Source organism: Manis pentadactyla, chromosome 8 (assembly GCF_030020395.1).
Source record: "Manis pentadactyla isolate mManPen7 chromosome 8, mManPen7.hap1, whole genome shotgun sequence".
In the NCBI taxonomy this organism is placed as follows: domain Eukaryota; kingdom Metazoa; phylum Chordata; class Mammalia; order Pholidota; family Manidae; genus Manis; species Manis pentadactyla.
The window spans coordinates 115,258,211-115,269,029 of record NC_080026.1 but is presented as its reverse complement, the minus strand read 5'-3'; the positions used below and the strand labels follow the sequence as shown (position 1 = coordinate 115,269,029).

Below are 10,819 nucleotides of genomic sequence, written 5' to 3'. Positions count from 1 at the left end.
GGTAGATAGAAAAAGAAAAGTGGACACTTGAGATTAAATTCATTATCTTCGATCCAGTTTCTGCTCAGATAACATCTGTCTTTGATTCCCCCATGCTATTACTGGATACCATTTCTAAGGCCTTAAATTAGTTGTATAGTGTGATGCAGGCCTATTTAAAGGCCTATAATGCACCTTTCTAGTGTTAGCTACAAGAGAGAGAATGGGAGTATTTAATATTTGTAATTTTGTAAAAGTCCACAGCTTGACATTTTTTAAGACTCTTACATAGATCAAGTCATTACTGATTTCTTTGCCATTTTACCCAGGTCATGAGAACTGTCATTTGCAGGAATAGAGTTGAGACATTGAGATCTGTTTTTGGTTATGATTTCACTCATTGTTCAGACATTAATCAACATTTTAGTCATTTTTCTCACCTTATTTACCCATCCCATGAAAAAGTACTGGGAAAATTAATTTCTAATGTAGATTTAAATTATGTCACTTCATTAATATTCCACATATGATTTAGAGATGTCAAACTTTAACGTTAAATTTCCGTTTTCAGAAGAAGTTTAAAATACCCTAAGTGCGAAAGTCCTAGGAAATAAAGACGCCTGTTTATTATGAGCATTAAAAAAAAAGATAACTCCACTTATTTAAAGCAGGAATTTCATAGCATTTTTCAAATGACAAGGACAAATGCCTGAATTTTAAATATTTTATGCAGAGTTGATCATGTTGGTGCAAAATGTGAAAGATGAGGACTCCTACAGAAATTTACTGCAGGAAAAAAGACCTGCAATAGTTGGAAATGTGGGTTCCTAGGCATCAAATAATAAACATAGAAACTTTTTTTTCAAGTTGTAAACCTTGATGACTGATCTATTTTTTACTTGGCTGCCGCTCTGTGGCTGAATTTCAAGGCTAAGACCTGTGCTATTAGAAGGAATTAGGCATATTCTGTAATTTTAAAAGTGAATAGTTGTCATCCTTTAGAGGAAATACTAAGAGCATACCACCTATTCTCTTGCTTGCCAGAGATTTTTTAATCAACTAATTTACCACACTGATTTATTTTTAGTATCTATAGCTTCCTTCTCTGCAGTGGTCAAAGATATTTGGGAGCCTCTACTTCCATTATTGGTGTTTTAGAGCTCAAACACAAACATTAGTATACTGCAGTTTGGAGCTTAGCTAAATCAAACTCCTTAGGTTCATCGCAAAGGCCCTGAATGTGCTATTCTCTGATCCAGCCTGCTCTGCACGTCCCCTCATTTACTTGCTGCAGCCACATGGGTCTTTTTTCAGCTTCTCAAACATAAGAGTTCTTTTCTTCCCCCAGGGCTCTTGCACATGCAGTTCCCTCTGCCTGAACGTTCTTTACCCTGCCTGTAGCATAGGTGTCATCTCCCCATTGACCATATATTAACCTCATCCTCACCTCCACCTCCTGCCCTCCCCAGTTATCAGGTTATAACCATCGCATTTTGCAATGATTTAATGGATCTTTTTACTCTTGGTGGTGGTGGTAGTGTTGCTCTGTCTCCCTGATAGAGTGAAGCTCCAAGGCGTAGGGATTATGCCTGGCTGGTCACCACGTGACCACAGTGCCTAAAACAGTGCCTGCTGCATAGGAGGAGCCTGAAAAATACGCTGGACGAATGAATGAGAGTTGACAAATTCTCTTTGAAACTTTCTTCAAGGCCGTATTTTCCATGGCCTTTTTCTTCTCTCCAGACCTGCTCCTGCTTCTGTGACTGCTCCTCCTCAGGCTCGTCTTCTTCCTCCCAGCTCTTGGCAGTCAGTTTCCTCTCCGGCTCTCTTCCCTGATGCCCTTTCTCTCCTCTCCGTCGAAACAGGTCCCCTCCCCAGCCCTCTCATCAGCCTGTCCGTGGGAATGACTCTGACCTCTGCGTCTCCAGCCCTGCCTTCTCCCCAGTGCTAGGTCCGCTTGGCCAGTTCCCACCAGGCCTTCCCAACAAATTCAGTGTGTCCAAAACGGGTATCACATCTGGGCTCCCTGTTTCTGCTGTCAGCGCCATCATCCGCCCAGGTCCAAACTCAAATCTCCAGAGCCTTCCTCTCTGTGGTGTCCAGGGCTAAACCAAGATGATCCTGTCTATCCTGCATGTCTCATAGGATGACTATGAGAACTGTAAGCAAACTGGGAGAGGCGACGGGTGATTACCCCGAAAGTTTCTGCTTCTTCGCCTACTAGCCCGGCCATGGCTGACAGTGGGAGCACAGGTCCATGGATAAGATCCTTGGGCAATGACTGGGGGAAAATTACATCTGTTTCATTAAAAAATGTTCCATCTTCCATAGGTAGTTTTACCAACCTGTAGAAATAAGAGACATCAGAATAATCAGATTAACAGAAACCAGTCACTGATGTAATTGCTGCTTATGGGTGGTAAGCAAGGTACGAAAGTGTTATAATTTACGAAAAAAGACAGATAAAAGCCAAAGAGTACATTTTAAACTATATATTAGATCACCAAAGGATGAGTAATGCAGTTATACATTAAGTACACAGAGATTTTCAGAAATGTTCAAAGTGAATATCGAAAGCAGGAAATGTAAATTTGAGCACTGACAGGTCAGGCAAGTGATGTGTGTGGCCAGGTGAGGACTGTGGCAAACAGGAAAGTGTCTTCCCTCCTAAAGGTGGTAGGTGGCACTCAGTTCGAGTCAAGAGGGTCTATTGACATGAGAATTTTGGTTCCATAATTTCAAGAGAATATCGTAATCTGGATATTTATGAGAAATCTTACCAAATATTAAATGTTGACAATTAATGCAAGTTTGAAAACACTGAGTAAAATATATATACAGATATTCCTCAACTTACAATGGGGTTACCTCCTGATAAACCCATCATAAACTGAAAACACTGTAAGTCAAAAATGCATTTAATACACAACCTACCAAACATCATAGCTTAGCCTGGCCCACCTTAAAGGTGCTCAGAACGTTTACATTGGACTTAGTTGGGCAGACTTACCTCACACAACACCTATTTTACAATAAAGTATTTAATATTTCACTGTACTGAAAGTGAAAACAGAATGGCTGTACAGGTACGGAATGGTTGTAATTGTATGGGTCGTTTACCTGTGGGATCACCTGGCTGGTCGGGAGCTGCAGCTGGCTGCCTCTGCCCAGCATCACAGGAGAGGATCTATCACGTATCTCTCACACACACACACACACACACACACACACACACACACACACACACACACACACGGCATCCAGTCACATCACATGAATGCAAATGAAGACCACAACTCTGTTGTGTGTAACGAAGTCTCTTACTTGGATTTGAGATAATGATCCTGGTTACTTCTTTCAATGGTCCACACAGTAACTGTACTTGGACTTGACAAGCACAGCTGGTGCCAGTTCATGGGGTTAAAAGTCATCTGGCTGATATCTACACCAGGTTGTGACTTCTTGCACAAAATAACACTTGATTCCCAGTTCCTTAGAGGAAAATTGCATTTGGTGAAAAATAATTCATTTGAATTTCATATCTTGAGGACATTTACTTAATTATTTGAAAATAATTTACATAGATTGAGACTTAACTTATGATGCAATTTATTTACTCCATATTAATATCAAATTTATAAATAATTATAGTATACCCTTCTAAAAAAGCAAAATAACTGAGTGTTTTAAAAATAACACTCTATCATATGCTACTAACACTATTTTATCCTCTTTATTAAATGTGGATTTAATCCATCCACATCTAGAAAGTGGAATGTATCATCGCATTTGCTGAGAAACAATTGTGGGTGTCTAAATCTCTAATTACTAAATACGAATACTCTGTGTGGATCTAGGTGTACTATACACATTGATACCAACTGATCATTTCCTGACTTTAAATCACAGTATTAGTACTTTAACATGGATTCATTCATTTACCCATTGAAGAGAATATCCTGAACTCCTTCCACAGGCAAGATCTTTTGCTAAATGAAATGGGAGGAAAAAATAAATGTGAGCTGCCCCCTCATGCAAGGAACCAGCACTCCATTCAGAGTTGTGACTAAGAACCTGGCACTGCTGCTTACTGAGCTTGCCCTGTCTTTCAGCTCCCTTCTGGCTCTCCTGTCCTTGCATCCCCATCACAAGTGTCCTGTCCATCTTATCAGCCAGCAACCAGCGTTGCTGATTCCCGGAATCTTTTGACTTTCTGCCTCAGATGCCTGGCAAAACCCATCAGCCCTGGAGACATACCACTGGGAGCCCAGGCTGCTGGAGAGAGAGGAACAAAGAACACAGGACCACGTGTTAGTGACATTATACATTCATGGTTATCACTCCACTGGACCCTCAGTACGACCTCTGGTCCTGCTGCTTCTCTGGTCAGTTCTTTCTCCCATTCTCAAAAGCAGCCATTTTCAATATTGCCCATTTTCCCAAAGCCTCTAACTCCTCCACTTCCTTCTTACTCCCACTAAATGGCCTTGGGTCCCATGAAGAAGATAGAGGCCGTCAGCTGATGATTCCCCAAATTTCTGCTACCAAGCATAACAACCTGTGAGGCCCTGTATCATTCTTTCCTTGTCCTTTCCCACCACAGTGGAAGGCATGTCCTACCTAAGGCCACTCGCACTGCCTGTGCTCTGGGCGCTGGGTCTCACCTTCTTAGGAGCATTAGTTCATCCGTTATTCCTTCACTTGTGCATCTTTAGACTCTTTCCTGACTCCTTCCTGTCAACACTTGAGTGCTCATCTGTACCAACTGTAAAAAAGCCTCCTTCAAATTTACCCTTCCATGTCTTTCTCCCTTTCCCTCGAGCCTAATTTCTTGACGGGGTTGTCCTAAGCTCGCTGCCTCCTCTTCCTTGCTCCCTATCTCTTCCTGTCCCAGGACCCACCACCATTCCACTGACACAGCCTCTCCAAATGCAGTATCTGGCTTCATTCTAATTCCAGCAGGCTCTTCTCGGTCCTTGTCTGACTTCACGTCTGTGGGATCTGATGCAGCTCACCACTACTGCCTCTGGAATGACTCTTGGAATGCCTCGCTGGCACACACCTCTTACAGGACATCTCAAACCTCTCAGCTTCCACAGTTTCTGGAGCCTGTTCTGCCTCGCTGACTCAGGGGCTGTCCAACTGGGTAGGCTCCGACTGACTTCACGTGGGTACATGTGCCTCCCCTCATGCCTGCTCCATATGCCTAGTGGCATGGCCCCTGGGCATGACACACAGAAGGTCTCACTAAACCTGAAAATGCAGCAGTTACCACCCTGTGCAGTGAACTTCTGACTGGTGGGACAGCAGGAACTGGTAAATTCTTACCTCTTCCTCTGCCCTTCCCAGCCCACTGTCTGAGGACTGTCCCCGTTCACGTAGTTCATACAGCCTCTCAGAAGACCACCTGGGAGATGAAGCCGTCAATTGGTGCTAAGTGGTGGCCAGCAAAATAACGAGCCCTCATTATGTTGAGCTCTCCTCCTTTCCTCCTTCCTGGGGAACCCCAACTAAACGTGGGGTTCCCGAGTTGCTGCCTCAGGCTCTGCTTTCACAGAACACAGCCATATTCTGGAACCCTCGTGCCTAGTGTCCATTTTCCATCCACAACTGCTCCTCCTGAATCTCATATTAGGTTCCCTGTCCTCTTTCAGTCCCTTTTATTTGTTTTCCTCTTGGTTCCACCCTTTAGATGTTCTTAACCACTTTTAGCACTTTGATTACCAGTCTGATTTAACAACTCCCAAATGTTTGTCTCCAGCCCTCTCTGCTGAGCTCCAGCCCTGGATATCTGTGGCAGAGGCTAGTGTGGCCCTCAACATTTATCCTCCATTTCTCCCTCCAAGTCACAGAACCCCTGGTTTTTAGTCAGCCACATGGTCACCCATGGTGAGGGCCATGTTTCCCAGCCAGCCTTGTAGCTCAACAAGGCCTGCTTCTAAGCTGGCCAGTGGGAACCATGTGGCAGTGATGTGTGCAACTTCCAGGCTATGCATTCCAAGAAAGGTTTGTGCCCTTTCCCTTATCCCTTTCCCTTCCCGCTGGCTCCCAAAACTACTTGGGCAGTGGCCACTTTAAACTAGAGACGAGGGCAGCACATTAAGCGTGGGAGAGCAACAAGATAATGGGTGACTGGTCCCTGACACCAGGGAACACCATACCAGCCATGGGCTGCTCATACCCAGACTTAGGCACATGAAAGAAACTTTTGTCTTGTTTAAGCCACTTCTGTAGGGTGATCACATCTGTTTATTGTCACAGGCACCTTCAACTCAGCTTGTCTCGACTCATCTTCCCTGACTGCCTCTCCCAACTTCCCTCTGGGATATCTTTCTAAATAGCACCATAATGTCCCCAGGTTGCCCATCACAACTCTGGGTATGACCCTTGACTGTTCCTCTCCCTCAGCACCACACCCAACATACAGCCAAGTAATCAAGTGCCATGGTGCTGCCTCCTCAACACTCCCAGGATCCCCACTGCCCTCCATCCCTACTCCCACAGCCCTAGTCTGTGCTGCTATCATCTCTCACCTGGACCACCACAGCCTTCTAATTCATGTTCTCACTAATCCCCTCCAGTATACCTTCACGGTATGGCTAGGGGTCTTCCTACCCACAGATCTGAGCATGTCACATTCCTACTTAAAACCCTTTAATATCGCCCTTAGGATAAAGGATGTGCTCATTAGCATGGCTCGTAGATAGGGAAAGTATCCTTCTGTATTAATTAATAACAGCCCTTGTCACTTCCACAAGTATCCTGATTTGGATGATAAAACTACATGGTTATTCATTTACAAGGTTGCTCATGAGCGGGCCTCAGACTGTCCCTTCAGGCTTGCCTCTCATGGCCAAGCACTTGTTCCATTTATGACCTCTTAATTAAATCTTCAAAATTGCCATATTTTCTCTGACCTCATGGCCTTTGCAAATGCCTTTCTCTGCTTGGAATCATCTTCTTTCTGCTCTTCAGAGGCTGATTCCTACTCATAAGTACTTCTATGAGTTGAATTGTGTATCCTCCCCATTTACTTGCCCACAGGCAAATTAATATGTTGATGCCCTAATCGTCAACATCTCAAAATGTGACCTTATTTGGAAGTAGAGTCTTTCCTAAATTAAATGAGGTCATTTAGTGTGGCCTTACTCAGTACGTCTAGTATCCTTATAAAAGGGGGAAATACAGAGACCGATACCCGTGCACGAGAACGTCATGTGAACATGAAGACGTGTTGATGAAGACATGTTTAATGTCTCTAAAAACTATTTCCAAGCCAAGGAGCAAGGCCTGGAATAGATTCTCCCTCATAACCCGGAAGGAACCAATCCTGCTGACACCTTGATCTCAGACTTCCGGCCTCCAGAACTGAGACAGTATATTTCTGTTGTTTAAGGCGCTAAGTTTGTGGTACTTTGTTAACAGCAGTCCTAGCAAACTAATAATATATCTACCAACAGGTGAGTGGATAAACAAGCTGTGGTATATCCATACCAGGGAATGGAATGGGATGAACTACTGATACACACAGCAACATAAGAGAATTTCCAAATAATGCCGCCACATGAAAGATAGACAAAAAAAAGAGTATATAATGTGTGACTCCCTGTATATGAAATTCTAGAAAATGCAAACTAAACTAATGCAGAGGACATCAGAAAGCACACCAGTGGTTATCTGGGGGCTGGGGGTGGGGGAATGGCATCAGTGGGGGAGGGGCATGTGTGGCAAGGGCCAATAAGGAAGGCCAGTGAGGGGCACAGGGAAATTCTTGGGGTGATGGATATATTTATTATTTTGATTATGGTGATGGTTTCAGGGGTGTATACACAAGTCAAAATTTACTAAATTGCATAATTTATATATGAGCAGTTTACTAATATTAGTTGTACCTGAATAAAACTTTTTAGAAGAAGAAACTGCATAAACTAAATGGGCTCTCTGAATCTAGATTATTACATTTTTGTATGAGAAATGTTGGTATGTAAGGTGTACCCTCAATTATTGCTGGAACATTTTGTACTTCTTAAAAGACATATTTCTGCCTGAAGAAGTTTATATTATGGATGGAAGGGTAAGTGCAGCTTTGAAGTTGGTCACATGAAATGATCCAGCAAAGACACAATACTTGCCCACAGGTATTTCCTATGCAGCTGCCAAATGTGGTAGAATGTTCCACTCTCTGGACATATAATTGTTTCGATGTGTCTAAAAACAATTACTTCAAATTGAGCTCTATATAGAGACTACCTTAATTTCAACATTAGTGGAAAATATGCAAACAACTCAGTTACTATTTATTTGAAGATGAAACTTTTATGTATCTATTAATGTATTCTTTACCTGACAAAGGAAATACAACATATTAATAAAAAGAGGAGGACAGTAAGCAATTTAAGTCTCATATAGCTTTTGCCCTGCCAAACTTTATGCCTGAAAGTAGCAACTATATTAAACCTTATGATTAGGGCTTTGATTCCTTCCATTTTTCTTTGTTACAGACTTTTCATGTCTTCATCCTTTGATAACACCCAGAAGGACAAGGTTAAAATGTTAACTCAGTGAAAGAATATCTGCAGGATGCTGCAACTTACCAGAGGGCCAGTTCAAATTCTGGAAGAGAGGAGTAACTAGCCAGGTAGGTGCCACAGTAACTGAATGAAAGCAAAGTGTAGTCCAGAAGAACATTGCCTGAAATACAAAATCCATTACAAGGATTTAATTATCATGCTCAGATTAAGTTTAAGCCCAGACCAGAGTTTATTTCCTTTATCTAAAGATTTTCACATAATTCAAAGGCATTTAGCTCTTGGAAAAAGTGATCTCCTGGGGCTGATTTTTAAGACTAGGAATAGAAAACTAGGAGCAAAGTTAAGATCTGCTTTTAAAAAATATTAAGAGTAAATTAAGACCATTAGGTCACTGTCTGGAGACTTCCATGCAGGACTGAGCATACTGCAGTGTGTATGTCCCAGTGTGAGTTGAAATGACCTAAGAACCATAAAATATTCCATAAACTTATGAAACTCTGTAATTAGAAAAGTTATTCAAACAACTTTAAATACTTGGGGAGTTGTAATCATTTTAGCTTACTTCCATATCTCTGTACCTTAGGCGATATCTGGCACTTTACTTAATATCTTCCAGTTCTTGGAAGAACTATACAAAGTTCTACTCTCGTTTGTACCTGTAGTTGAAGAAATGAAACATGACTTTAAGTCTTAGCAACACTGTATTTAAAATGTGCATTATGAGGATGCTAAGACAAGGAGGTGTGTGCTTCTGCCTGCCTGTGTGGGGCTCTGGTCTTCCTCTCTGCTGTTCTTCAGTGTGCTTCCACAGACAGGTACGAGCTTTGACTTCTCTACATCTGTCTTTTTTTACGTTAGTATCTTTATTGCAAGTTCTGTTTATTTTTAATGGTTCTGTTTCTGTTTTTTTTTTTACTCTTCTCACTTTAACTGAGCATAATATAACACTAAACTTTGTTATTTGCTGAATTTACTTAGTGTAGTCTGATTAATGAGGAAAACTTAATTCTCCACAAATAAGATGTTATTAATTATAGTGGAATTCCCTGGCTTGACCCAAACACGTATTTGACCTGTAAGGCTACATAACTAGGACCAGCCTCAAGCTCCCTGGAGCTTTCTGCCCTAATGTGTTAAGTGAGGGAATCAGATGAAGACTCCAGTAGATATGCAGCTGTCCGGTCTGGGTCAGCTGTTTCTATAAGGATTCAGCAATAATTTAAGCAATAGGTAACATTGATTGACACATTACATAAATGAAATTGTATGTATATACATATATCCATACAATTTCACTTATAATCAACACAGACTTAACAGTAGATACTACTATTATCCCATTCACAGATAAGGAAATTGAGGCTCGGAGACTTATCTTTAGAAGTTACACAGTATCAATTCACCAAGATTTTCAATAAATCAACAGGAAAGAAAAAAATGTTCTGAAAAAGGTTCTCAAACTGCTTTAAGTGCTGTGATAGTCTTCTGATCCAGTGCTTCTCAAGTTTCATGTGCATATGAATTACCTGGAGAATCTTGTTAAAATGCAGATTCTGATTCACTGGGTCTGGGATGGGACAGTTTCTGTATGTGTACCATCCTAGGTGATGCCATGTTGAAGGTAAGCAGACCACACTTTGAGTAGCAAGGCTGTAGCCCAGGTGATTAAATCAGCCATGATCAGCCTGATTCCTTCTTTAAAAATGTATATTACAAAACCCTTCCCCCAAAACCCCTCATTGATAAGAACTAGATCTGGTCACATCTTATAACAAAATCTTTCAGTTATGGCAGAGGAAGGGGCTTGCAGGATACCTTTTAATTTGGTCCTTCTGGTCAAACCAGGGAAGTTGCATATATAGAAGATAGGTTTTAGCTTCCGGTCAGAAAAAGCCACAACTTCATAAGGAGGATTAGTTGCCACGACGCCCACAACTCCATTCATACGCTGAAGGACAGTCTTTTTCTTGGTTTCAATATTAATAAATATTATGAAATTCCCACAAGGATAGCAAATGGTGCTGTTGTTGACAAAATGAACATTCTGCTTAGGGAATCCTTGCACCCATCTTTGGGAAAAGATAGTTCACCATCAATACATTTCAAATACTTTTTATTTTTTTTAACAAAGCAAACAAAAGGTCATCAAGTTCTCTGAAACACATCTATCTGGTTTCCACCCCCTCTCTGCCCAAAACAATCTCTAAGATGAAAAAGAAAAAACATAAAAGAACACATATTGGCTGTGAGACAGTTTTAGTCCAGGCACTACAGAAATTTAAAAGTAGATCTAAAGTTCCATAAGTCTC

At 41.6% G+C, this 10,819-nt stretch overlaps 1 long non-coding RNA gene across 1 annotated transcript; it reads right to left on the bottom strand.

Annotated features, from left to right (window-relative positions):
* Positions 1-604: 604 nt before the first annotated feature.
* LOC130684641 (uncharacterized) lies at positions 605-10,363 on the bottom strand. The gene is made up of 4 exons (XR_008999004.1): positions 10,326-10,363; positions 8,574-8,670; positions 3,304-3,471; positions 605-2,324 (listed from the first exon to the last, which is right to left on the bottom strand). It is a non-coding gene; the product is annotated as an uncharacterized LOC130684641 (long non-coding RNA).
* Positions 10,364-10,819: the final 456 nt, after the last annotated feature.